This window comes from Arachis hypogaea, chromosome 4 (assembly GCF_003086295.3).
Source record: "Arachis hypogaea cultivar Tifrunner chromosome 4, arahy.Tifrunner.gnm2.J5K5, whole genome shotgun sequence".
NCBI classification, from domain to species: domain Eukaryota; kingdom Viridiplantae; phylum Streptophyta; class Magnoliopsida; order Fabales; family Fabaceae; genus Arachis; species Arachis hypogaea.
In genome coordinates, this window is record NC_092039.1 from 27727100 (window position 1) to 27740060 (window position 12961).

General features: G+C 39.8%; 1 non-coding gene across 1 annotated transcript; it reads left to right on the forward strand.

The window, feature by feature from the left end:
• Positions 1-11323: 11323 nt before the first annotated feature.
• On the forward strand, positions 11324-11427 carry LOC112799055 (small nucleolar RNA R71). The gene has a single exon (XR_003200643.1). It is a non-coding gene; the product is annotated as a small nucleolar RNA R71 (small nucleolar RNA).
• The last annotated feature ends 1534 nt before the right edge of the window (positions 11428-12961 follow it).

Genomic DNA, 12961 nt, shown 5'->3' on the forward strand with positions numbered 1-12961 from the left:
ATCGGATCAAAAATGGGGTTGCAAAAATAACTTAAAAGTTTGACAGGACGAAGTCGGATTACTAAAGGAAAACTAAAAGGAAAAGCCAACCCAACCTCGACTCCCGACCACAAAAAGGTCGGAATAAAGCCGAGAATCACAAATCGCCAAAGGGCCTACCCAAACCTAGGTAAATCCTTAAGGCACTACCAAGAAGTCGTCCAACACGACTAAAGCGCAAAAACATGCCCCCAAAAGGTCAAGCCTGGCAACCAAAGGTAAGAAGTTCAGGAAACCGAACATTACCTGGAAAGCCGCCAAAGTGCCTGCACGAACCTTGGCGAAACCTCAAAGACGCCGCCTAAAAAGTTGTCAAAAACAATTAAAAGGCAAAAGGAAATCAAATTCGAAGGCTTAACCAAGTGACCAAAAGTGAAAAGTTCACCATGAACGTCACTCAAAAAGTCAAGCAACTAAGACGGCAAAAGTTCCAAAAAGTTAAAACACTAACTAGAAAGCTGCCCAAAGCAACTAAAAAGTGTCTTAACTACATATTATTACAAAAAAATGTTCATCAAGACCCACAAGTCGGGCCACAATGAAATATAACTTAAACTGTTCATAGAAAAAGGTCATAAAAGGTAGAGGTCACAAAGGGTCAAGCTTCTCTCCCCTGTGGCTACATCTTGAGGAGGGGGAGGGATAATCATAATTGAAACTGCCCCTATAACCCTGATGAGTCCATATTTTCTGATATATTTTGGTTTTATTTGAGTGAATTTCATCACTTAAACCCACATTTATTCACCCAAATAGCATACTTTTGTGTTCTCTCCCTTAATTGAGCCTAAATGTGAAAACATGCTATTTTGTGCTTATTTTAATCACTTTTATCCCTCTTTTATCCCATTCGATACCTTGATGGTTTGATGAATGATTTCAGGTGTAATAGGTTGGAATGGCTTGATGAGAGTGGAAAGAAAGCATGGAATTGGGAGAAAACATGAAGAAATCAAAGGAGAAGCACACATTGGAGTGTGCATGCGCACAACCTGCTGTGCGTACGCACAGGAACCACAAAGCCATGTGTGCGTACGCACGACCACCTGTGCGTACGCATAAGAAGAAAATCAGCATGTGTGCGTACGCACACACCTGTGTATACGCATAAGTCCCAGCGCGTGACCCACTTAATGCAAATCGGTGGGGGTGATTTCTGGGCCTCCAGGGCCCAATTTTGGGACTTTGTGAAGCTGATTCTTCCTATATCTAAGAGGGCCTCACTCCATGTGAAAGTGGGGGAGCAATTAGGGTTTAATTTAACATAATGTAGGTTCTTTTCTAGAGAGAGAAGCTCCCCCTTCTCTCTAGAAATTAGGGTTCTTAGTTAATTTTCCTTGTAATTTCTGTTTTTAATCATTGCTTTCATCTAGTTTCTTCTATCTTTCTTTGTTTTATTATCTTAATTTCTTTAGTTTATCTTGGTATTTTCTCTATTTTTGCTACTTTTATGTATTTGCACTCTTTGTTATTTTAATTTACATTTAATACAATTTGATGTTTCATGCCATTTATTGCTTTATGGAGTTGCTATCTTTATTTTGCAATTGGTAGTTGTAGCTTTTATTATTTCTTGTCATTTACCATGCTTTCTTTTCATGCCCACCAAGTGTTTGATAAAATGCTTGGTTGGGTTTTTGCATAGTTTTTCTCACTCTTGGTTGAGAAATTGTGTGGGTTGGGTGAACTTGAGTGGTGGATGTCCATTCCACATTGTGTGAGGATTGTTAATTAATTTGGTTTTCCTTGACTCTAAGTGACCCCTTAGTGTTGATTTAGGACTTAGGGATTGAGATTAATTATCCCTAGTTGACTTATCCTCGATGTAGGGTTGACTAATTATGCCTAGTTGACTAATTGCATGCTAAGTTACCTTCTTGCACTCTAATTTCTTGCCTCTTTCAATCAACCCCCCTTATTCCCTTATAGCCAAAAATGACACTTAATTGCACTCCTAGGAAAGACAACTCAAGGTTGAATGACTCTCGGTTTAAATAAGAAATATTAAACTTTGATGTTTAGGATTTAATTTGCCGGTTTGGTATTTACTTCCAAACCGGTGCAAAATCTCATTCATCAAGTTTATTTTCTCATTTAAGAACTCCACATCAGGGCCGGCCTCGAACTGGGCAACCTCTGCAGAAGGGGTCGGGAAAGCCTTAGTCTTGGGGTCGAGCACCGAGACCTCGTCCTCATCTAGAGCAAGAACGATCTTGCCATCAACCACCACATTGTCCATGCTAAAAAGGGTGAGGTCAAGATCGGGAGCCAAGACATGAACTTAATCTCTCAAATTCTCATACATCCCAGTCATGCCATTGACCACATGGCCTTGCAACTCGGCATAGTCATCATAAGCCGATTGAAGCTTCTTCTTAAGCTCCAAGACCTCTCCATAAGTACGGGTATAACTTTCTTTAGCCCTCTTCCTCATCTCCTCCGCCAGCATAGACGCTGCCTCAGCCTTAGTGGCTCAGGATTTCTCCTACTCCAGAGATAGCTCCAGCCCAACATTCTTCACCTCTAGTTCGGCCCTTAAGCCAGCAACCCTCTCAAACTCGGCCTTTGCACCCCCCAGGAAGGCACTGGTGGCATTGATCGAAGAGTTCTTAAATTCCCTCGCCAAGATGGCATTCAGGTCAGCCATCTGGATGCAATTTCAAGACATATATTGGAAATGGTTAAGGATGGAAACATCATCAGTAGAGGTGAAGGTGTGGGAAACAATGTGTTCCTCACTCCAAGCTAAACCATCGAACTCCTTATCATTGACAACAGTTGCGACAGAGGTCTTCTGCTTCTTAGGAGCTAGCCCGAGAGAAGAAGGGGAAGAAGTAGCACCCGAGCTTGCCAAAGGTGGGTCAGGAAGAACCACGCAGACGTCGGGAGTAAGAATCACTTTTCTCGAACCCTAAGGGCCCGCACCCGACTTCTTGGGAGGAAGCTGAGAAGAACCCTCACCAATCACCTTCCTCTGGAGATTTTGGGTAGCCACAGTCTTCTTAGTCTTATGCAGAAACTTCATAGAGTCAGAGCTCGAAGCCATCTCTGAAAACAAGGAACATGAGAGTCATCAAAAGATACAACTAAGAAGAAAAACCAAAAGAGCAAGAGGTTGGGCACTACCTAACTCGGATCGGAGATGGCTGGGATCCCCTAAAAACTTCTTCGTATCCAAGTGAGGAGCTTAACCCCAGTGCTCCTCCAACACACCCACAAATGCTTGCTCCACCTTGTCTAAACTCTTTAGTGTATACTAAGCTACTACCGGGTTCTGTTGCCACCAAAGGGGAAAGAAAGGCTCATCATTCTCATCCAAAAAGAAAGGATGGACCTTATCTATAGCTCGAACCTTGAAGTAAAAGTTTTTAAAATCATGGAAAGACTAGTCAAAGATAGCAAACACCTTCCTACCCTGGTTAGCTCGGAAAGAGATCCAAGAAGCCTTCTTCTTGGTCGACCCAGGCTTTGTCAAAACAAACAAATATAAAAACAAGCTAAGAGAAGGACGAACACTTAACTCCTGACACAAAAGCTGAAAAATCTTCATAAAGGTCCAGGAGTTAGGATGAAGCTGAGTAGGAGCAAGATTACAATTTCAAAGGATCTCAGTTTCAAACTCGGTAAAAGGGAGGGTAACACCCAACTTGGTAAAGAAGCAATCATAAACATAGAAGAACAGAGGCTCAGTCCAACTTAGAGGTGGAAAGCAGAGTCTCTCCTCGGGATCAGGGGCGACTAGCTCATAATCTTTTTCATCCTTCCTATCCCTACAAACCCTTTGGAACCTCCTAAACTTCTCACAGTATTCCCGATCCACCACTGTCACATAATACAAAACTATAGAGTCTAACCAATCAGCTATACCAGGAAGAACTATCGTAGACATTTCAACAAGGTTCTTATGAGACATATATGCTACACCTACAAACAAATAAAAGACAAAAAGCATCACTACAAGCAAGTCGGCCAAAGAGAAAGGAAATCGGAAAATCCCAACAGCAACACTCAAACCAATAAAAGGGTGCCCCAATCTCGCAGCATTAGCGTTGCGACACAACGGCTCCCTTTGGAGGCAACACAGACCTAGATAAATCACAAAGATGAACATACAGAAAACCCCATCGCCCAGCACAAGCAATAAAAATAAAAACTTTGAAGAAAAAACGAACACGTAAAATCACCAAAAACAAGCAAATGAACAAAAGAATATATCATTGGAAAGCTCTAAATGTTTTCCAATGTCGCTAGAATCACATCAATTGGACCTCTCTAGCTCACGTTACTTTGGTTTGAGTGCAAGGAGGTCAGGGTTGACAGCATCATCTACTTTCTTCCTCTTCTTCTACAGAAACTCCATCAAATCCATCCGAATGCTACCTGAAATAAATAGAATTGCACACAACTCAAAGTAGCATTCATAGTGGCTAAAAGATATTTAAATCTTGATTAAACTTAACAATTTGATTGCAAATTCACTAGAAAAAGATAGAAAATATGCTCATGCATCACAACACCAAACTTGAATTGTTGCTTATCCACAAGCAACCAAAACTATTGCAAACTTAGGATATGAATTTGCATGAGAAGTGAGTACTCAAGTAAGCCCCTGTCTCTTCTAAAAGTGGAGTTTATACACTATAATTCTGAATAGTTTTGGCATCTCACTATCCTTTGAATCAGAGGAATGTCACTGTGGTGGACGAAATTGTGATCACTTGTTCTTTCTACTTGTAGGATGTTTACTCTGATGACATTGTTTATTTTCACAACTCCGTTCAACTAACCAGCAAGTGTACTGGGTCGTCCAAGTAATAAACCTTACGTGAGTAAGGGTCGAATCCACAGAGATTGTTGGTATGAAGCAAGCTATGGTCACCTTGCAAATCTCAGTCAGGCAGATTAAAATAGTTTATGGGTTTTCGAAAACAGAAATAATGAAAGGGATAAAGATACTTATGCAGGTTCATTGGTAGGGATTTCAGATAAGCATGTGGAGATGCTGTAGAGCTCTTGGACGCCTGCTCTCCTACTACTCCTATTCAATCCTTCTTACTCCTTTCCATGGCAAGCTTTGTATAGGGGTTCACCATCAACTGTGGCTACTTTCTTCCTCTCGGGGAAATACCCTGTGCGGCTGTCACTCGCACAGCTAACCAGTCTGGAGGCATCACCCATGGCTAATGGCTACATCCCATCCTCGCAGTGAAAACTAATGCACGCACTCTGTCACAGTACTGCTAATCACCAGTTGGTTCCCGCTCCTACTGGAATAGAATCCCTCTTTTGCGTCTGTCACTAACGCCCAGCAGGTTAAAGTTTGAAGCACGTCACAGTCATTCATTACCGGAATCCTACTCGGAATACCACAGACAAGGTGAGACTTTCCGGATTCCCAGGATCCTACTCGGAATACCACAGACAAGGTGAGACTTTCCGGATCCTCATAAATGCCGCCATCCATCTAGCTTATACCACGAAGATTCTGTTGGGGAATCTAAGAGATACGCATTCAAGCTCTGTTGCATGTAGAACGGAAGTGGTTGTCAATCACGCGCGTTCATAGGTGAGAATGATAATGAGGGTAATCTGACTCATAACATTCATCATGTTCTTGGGTACGAATGAATATCTTGGAATAAGAATAAGAGAGATTTGAATAAAAGATAATAGAATTTCATTAATACTTGAGGTACAGCAGAGCTCCACACCCTTAATCTATGGTGTGCAGAAACTCCACCGTTGAAAATACATAAGCAAAGAGTTCAGGCATGGCCGAATGGCCAGCCCTCTCTAACGTGATCAATGATCCCCTAAGATGAAGAATAAAACAAAACTGAGATCAAAGATGTCTAATACAATAGATAAATGTCCTATATATACTAGACTAGCTACTAGGGTTTACATGAGTAAGTAATTGATGCATAAATCCACTTCCGGGGCCCACTTGGTGTATGCTTGGGCTGAGCTTGATCATTCCACGAGCTAAGGCATTTCTTGGCGTCAAACTTCAGGTTATGACGTGTTTTGGGCGTTCAACTCCGGATAATGACGTTTTTCTGGCGTTTAACTCCAGACAGCAGCGTGTACTTGGCGTTCAACGCCAAGTTACGTCGTCATTCTTCGAATAAAGTATGGACTATTATATATTGCTGGAAAGCCCTGGATGTCTACTTTCCAACGCCGTTAATAGCGTGCCAATTGGAGTTTTGTAGCTCCAGAAAATCCATTTCGAGTGCAGGGAGGTCAGAATCCAACAGCATCAGTAGTCCTTTTGTCAGCCTTCTTCAGAGTTTTGCTCAAATCCCTCAATTTCAGTAAGAATTTACCTGAAATCACAGAAAAACACACAAACTCATAGTAAAGTCCAGAAATGTGAATTTAACATAAAAACTAATGAAAACATCCCTAAAAGTAGCTCAAACTTACTAAAAACTATATAAAAACAATGCCAAAAAGCGTATAAATTATCCGCTCATCACAACACCAAACTTAAATTGTTGCTTGTCCCCAAGCAACTGAAAATCAAATAGGATAAAAGAAGAGAATATACTATAAAGTCCAAAATATCAATGAATATTAACTTAATTACATGAGCGGGACTTGTAGCTTTTTGCTTCTGAACAGTTTTGGCATCTCACTTTTTCCTTTGTAGTTTAGAGTGATTGGCTTCTCTAGGACTTAGAATTTCAGATAGTGTTATTGACTTTCCTAGTTAAGCATGTTGATTCTTGAACACAGCTACTTTATGAGTCTTGGCTGTGGCCCTAAGCATTTTGTCTTCCAGTATTACCACCGGATACACAAATGCCACAGACACATAACTAGGTGAACCTTTTCAGATTGTGACTTAGCTTTGCTAAAGTCCCCAGTTAGTGGTGTCCAGAGCTCTTAAGCACACTCTTTAGCTTTGGATCACGACTTTAACCATTCAGTCTCAAGCTCTTCACTTGGACCTTCATGACACAAGCACATGGTTAGGGACAGCTTGATTTAGCCGCTTAGGCCTGGATTTTAATTTCCTTGGGCCCTCCTATCCATTAATGCTCAAAGCCTTGGATCCTTGCTTTAAAATTTTCGCCACTTTTTTTTTGACTGCTTTTTCTTGCTTCAAGAATCAATTTCATGATGTTTTTCAGATCATCAATAACATTTCTCTTTGTTCATCATTCTTTCAAGAACCAACAATTTTAACACTCATAAACAACAAGATCAAAAATATGCACTGTTCATTCATTCATTCAGAAAACAAAAATTATTGCCACCACATCAATATAATTAAATTAAATTCACTAATAATTTCGAAAATTATGTACTTCTTGTTCTTTTGAATTAAAACATTTTTCTTTTAAGAGAGGTGAAGGACTAATGGATTTTATTCATAGCTTTAAGGCATGGTTACACACTAATGATCATGAAGTAGAGACACAAAAACATAGATAAACACAATACTTAAAAACCGAAAACAGAAAGAAAATAAAGAACAAGGAATGAATCCACCTCTAGTGGCGTCTTCTTCTTGAAGGACCAATGATGTTCTTCAACTCTTCTATGTCCCTTCCTTGCCTTTGTTGCTCCTCCCTCATTGCTCTTTGATCTTCTCTTATTTCTTGGAGAGTGAGGGCGTGTTCATGATGTTCCACCCTTAGTTGTTCAACATTATGACTCAAATCTTCCAAAGAGGTACTGAGTTGCTCCCAATAGTTGTTGGGAGGGAAGTGCATTCCTTGAGGCATTTGTTGATGATGAACTTCCTCATGTTCTTCTTGAGGGCCGTGAGGAACTTCTCTTGTTTGCTCCATCCTTTTCTTGGTGATGGGCTTGTCTTCTTCAATGGAGACATCTCCATCTATGATAACTCCGGCTGAATAACATAGATGGCATATGAGGTGGGGGAAGGCTAGCCGTGCCATGTATGAAGGCTTGTCAGCTATTTTGTAGAGTTCATTAGAGATGACTTCATGAACCTCTACTTCCTCTCCAATCATGATGCTATGGATCATGATGGCCCGACCCACAGTAACTTCAGATCGGTTGCTTGTAGGGATGATGGATCTTTGGATGAACTCCAACCATCCTCTAGCTACAGGCTTGAGGTCCAGTCTTCTTAGTTGGACTGGTTTGCCTTTGGAGTCTACTCTCCATTGGGCGCCTTCCACACAAATGTCCGCAAGGACTTGGTCCAACCTTTGATTAAAGTTGACCCTTCTTGTGTAGGGGCGTTCATCACCTTGCATCATGGGTAGATGAAACGCTAACCTCACATTTTCCGGACTGAAATCTAAGTATTTCCCCCGAACCATTGTGAGATAGTTCTTTGGATTCGGGTTCATACTTTGATCATGGTTCCCAGTGATCCATGCATTGGCATAGAACTCTTGAACCATCAATATTCCGACTTGTTGCATGGGGTTGGTTATGACTTCCCACCCTCTTCTTTGAATTTCATGTCGGATTTCCGGATACTCATTCTTTTTGAGCTTGAAAGGGACCTCGGGGATCACCTTCTTCTTTGCCACAACATCATAGAAGTGGTCTTGGTGGCTCTTGGAGATGAATTTCTCCTTCTCCCATGACTCGGAAGTGGAAGCTTTTGCCTTCCCTTTTCCTTTTCTTGAGGAAACTCCGGTCTTGGGTGCCATTGATGGTGAATGAAAAATAAAAAGCTTAGGCTTTTTACCACACCAAACTTAAAATTTGCTCGTCCTCGAGCAAAAAAGAAAAGAAGAGTAGAAGAAGAAGAAGAGAATGTTGGTAGAGAAGGAGAGGAGGGGGTTCGGCTATATGAGAGAAGAAGGGGTTTTTGTTGTGAAAATGAAGAAGAAAAGAGAGGTATTTATAGGGAGGGGGGAGGGTTAGGTTTCGGCCATTTTGGGTGGGAAAGGGTGGGAAAATGAATTTGAATTTTATGAGGGTAGGTGGGGTTTATGGGGAAGAGGAGGTTGATGTGAATGGTGCATGGGGAAATTGGGAAGAGGAATTGAGGTGATTGGTGAAGGTTTTTGGGAAGTGTGACATTGAGAATGAGATTTGGATTAGGAGAGTGTGATTAGGATTGAAAGAAAAGGTAGGTGGGGATCCTGTGGGGTCCACAGATCCTGAGGTGAAAAGAAATACCATTCCTTCACCATATAGGCGTGTAAATTGCCTTCATGCATCATTCTGGCGTTCAAACGCCCATTGGTGCATGTTCTGGGCGTTAAACGCCCATGTGATGCTTGTTTCTGGCGTTCAGCGCCAGATTGTCCTCTGTGTGCGCATCCTGGCGTTAAACGCCAGGTTGTTGCTTGTTTTGGGCGTTCAGCGCCAGAAAGATGCTCTGTTCTGGCGTTGAACGCCAGCCAGATGCATCTTACTGGCGTTGAACGCCAGTCTGCGCTGCCCCAGGGTGAAAAAAAATTTTTCTTCTGTTTTTGACTCTGTTTTTAATTTTTTTTTTATTTTTTCGTGACTCCTCATGATCATGTACCTAATTAAACACAAAAATAACAAAGAAACAAAATAAAATAAAATTAGATAAATAAAATTGGGTTGCCTCCCAACAAGCGCTTCTTTAATGTCATTAGCTTGACAGTGGCTCTCATGGAACCACAAGATGATCAGGTCAATTTAGTGTGTTGTCTCCACACCAAAATTAGAGTTTGGGTATGGAATTTGAACACCAAACTTAGAGTTTGGTTGTGGCCTCACAACACCAAACTTAGAGTTTGACTGTGTGGGCCCTTCCTGACCTTGAACTGAGAGAAGCTCTTCATGCTTACTCTCTTTTGTCACAGAGGGATAGCCATGTGCCTGAAACACAAGGTATTCCCCATTCAATTGAAGGACTAACTCTCCTCTGTGAACATCTATCACAGCTTCTGCTGTGGCTAGGAAAGGTCTTCCTAGGATGATGCATTCATCATCTTCCTTCCTAGTATCTAGGATTATGAAATCAGCAGGGATGTAAAGGCCTTCAACCTTCACTAGCACGTCCTCTACCATTCCATAAGCTTGTCTCATTGACTTGTCTGCCAATTGTAATGAGAACAATGCAGGTTGTACCTCAATGATCCCCAGCTTCTCCATTACAGAGAGTGGCATAAGGTTTATCCCTGACCCAAGATCACATAGAGCTTTCTCAAAGCTCATGGTGCCAATGGTGCAAGGTATTAAGAACTTGCCAGGATCTTATTTCTTTTGAGGTAGAGTTTCCTGAATCCAAGTATCTAAGTCACTAATGAGCAAGGGAGGTTCACTTTCCCAAGTCTCATTACCAAATAGCTTGGCATTCAGCTTCATGATAGCTCCTAAATATTGAGCAACTTGCTCTCCAGTCACATCTTCATCCTCTTCAGAGGATGAATAATAGTCAGAGCTCATGAATGGCAGAAGGAGATTTAATGGAATCTCTATGGTCTCTGTATGAGCCTCAGATTCCTCAGGATCCTTAATAGGAAACTCCTTCTTGCTTGAGGGACGTCCCAGGAAGTCTTCCTCACTAGGATTTTCGTCCTCCTCCTCCCTAGTGCATTCGGCCACTTTGATTAAATCAATGGCCTTACACTCTCCTTTTGGATTCTCTTCTGTATTACTTGGGAGAATACTAGGAGGAGTTTCAATAACTTTCTTACTCAGCTGGCCTACTTGTGCCTCCAAATTTCTAATGGAGGATCTTGTTTCATTCATGAAACTGAAAGTGGCTTTTGACAGATCAGAGACTATATTAGCTAAATTAGAATTATTTTGTTCAGAGTTCTCTGTCTGTTGCTGAGAAGATGATGGATATGGCTTGCTATTGCCTAGCCTATTGCGTCCACCATTGTTAAAACCTTGTTGAGGTTTTTGTTGATCCTTCCATGAGAAATTTGGATGATTTCTCCATGATGAGTTATAGGTGTTGCCATAAGGTTCACCTAAGTAATTAACCTCTGCCATGGCAGGGTTCTCAGGATCATAAGCTTCTTTAGAAGCTACCTCTCTAGTACTGTTGGATGCATGTTGCAATCCATTCAGATTTTGAGAGATCATGTTGACCTGTTGAGTCAACACTTTGTTCTGAGCCAGTATGGCATTCAGAGCATCAATTTCAAGAACTCCTTTCTTCTGAGGTACCCCATTATTCACGGAATTCCTTTCAGAGGTATACATGAACTGGTTGTTTGCAACCATGTCAATGAGTTCTTGTGCCTCTTCAGGCGTTTTCTTCAGGTGAATAGATCCACCTGCAGAATGGTCTAGTGACATTTTTGAAAATTCAGAGAGACCATAATAGAATATATCTAATAGGGTCCATTCTGAAAACATGTCAGATGGACATCTCTTGGTCAGCTGCTTGTATCTTTCCCAAGCTTCATAGAAGGATTCACCATCTTTTTGTTTGAAGGTTTGAACATCCACTCTCAGCTTGCTCAGCTTTTGAGGAGGAAAGAATTTATCCAAGAAGGCAGTGACCAGCTTATCCCAGGAGTCCAGGCTATCCTTAGGTTGTGAATCCAACCATATTCTAGCTCTGTCTCTTACAGCAAAAGGGAAAAGCATGAGTCTGTAGACTTCAGGATTAACTCCATTCGTCTTTACAGTATCACATACTTGCAAGAATTCAGTTAAGAACTGATAAGGATCTTCAGATGGAAGTCCATAAAACTTGCAGTTTTGTTGCATTAAAGCAACTAGTTGAGGCTTAAGCTCAAAGTTATTGGCTCCAATGGCAGGAATGGAGATGCTTCTTCCATCAAACTTGGATGTTGGCTTTGTGAAGTCACCAAGCATTCTCCTTGCATTATTATTATTATTATTTTCGGCTGCCATATCCTTCTCCTGTTCGAAAATTTCTGAAAGGTTATTTCTGGATTGTTGTAATTTAGCTTCTCTTAATTTTCTCTTCAGAGTCCTTTCAGGTTCTGGATCAGCTTCAACAAGAGTGCCTTTATCCTTGTTCCTGCTCATAAGAAAGAGAAGAAAACAAGAAAAGAAAAAGGAATCCTCTATGTCACAGTATAGAGATTCCCTTATGTTAGTAGAAGAGGAAAGAGGTAGAAGAATGAAGAAGGAATTTCGGATTTGTGGATGAAGAGAGGTGAAGAGAAGTATTAGTAATTAAATAATTAAATAGAATAAGAGAAGAGAAAGAAATTTTCGAAAATAATTTTGAAAAAGAGGTTAGTAATTTTCGAAAATTAAAGATAAGATAAGTTTAAAATTAAAATTTAAAACAAAAAGAATTTTTGAAAAAGAGAGGGAGAATTTTCGAAAATTAGAGAGGGAAAAGTAGTTAGGTGGTTTTGAAAAAGATAATGAACAAACAACAAGTTAGTTAGTTGCTTGAAAAAGATTTGAAATCAAAATTTTGAAAAAGATAAGAAGATAAGAAGTTAGATAAGATGTTTTGAAATTAAATTTGAAAAAGATAAAATTTTTGAAAAAGATAAGATAAAAGATAAAAAGATATATTTGAAAAAGATATTTTGAAAAAGATTTAATTTTTAAAATTACTTAACTAACAAGAAACTACAAGATAAGATTCTAGAACTTAAAGATTGAACCTTTCTTAACAAGAAAGTAACAAACTTTCAAATTTTTGAACCAATCACATTACTTGTTAGTTAATTTTTGAAAATTAAATATAAAAGATAAGAAAAAGATTTTGAAAATATTTTGAAAAAGATTTTTGAAATTTTCGAAGATTATAAAAAAAAATGAAAAAGATATGATTTTTGAAAAAGATTTTGAAAATATAAGATTTTTAAAATTGAAATTTTGACTTGACTTGTAAGAAACAACTAATTTTAAAAATTTTTTGACCAAGTCAACCCAAAATTTCGAAAATTTGGAGGAAAATAAGGAAAAGATATTTTTTGATTTTTTTGAATATTTTAATTATGAGAAAGAAAAACAACAAAAATACTCAATGCATGAAATTTTTAGATCAAAACAATGAATG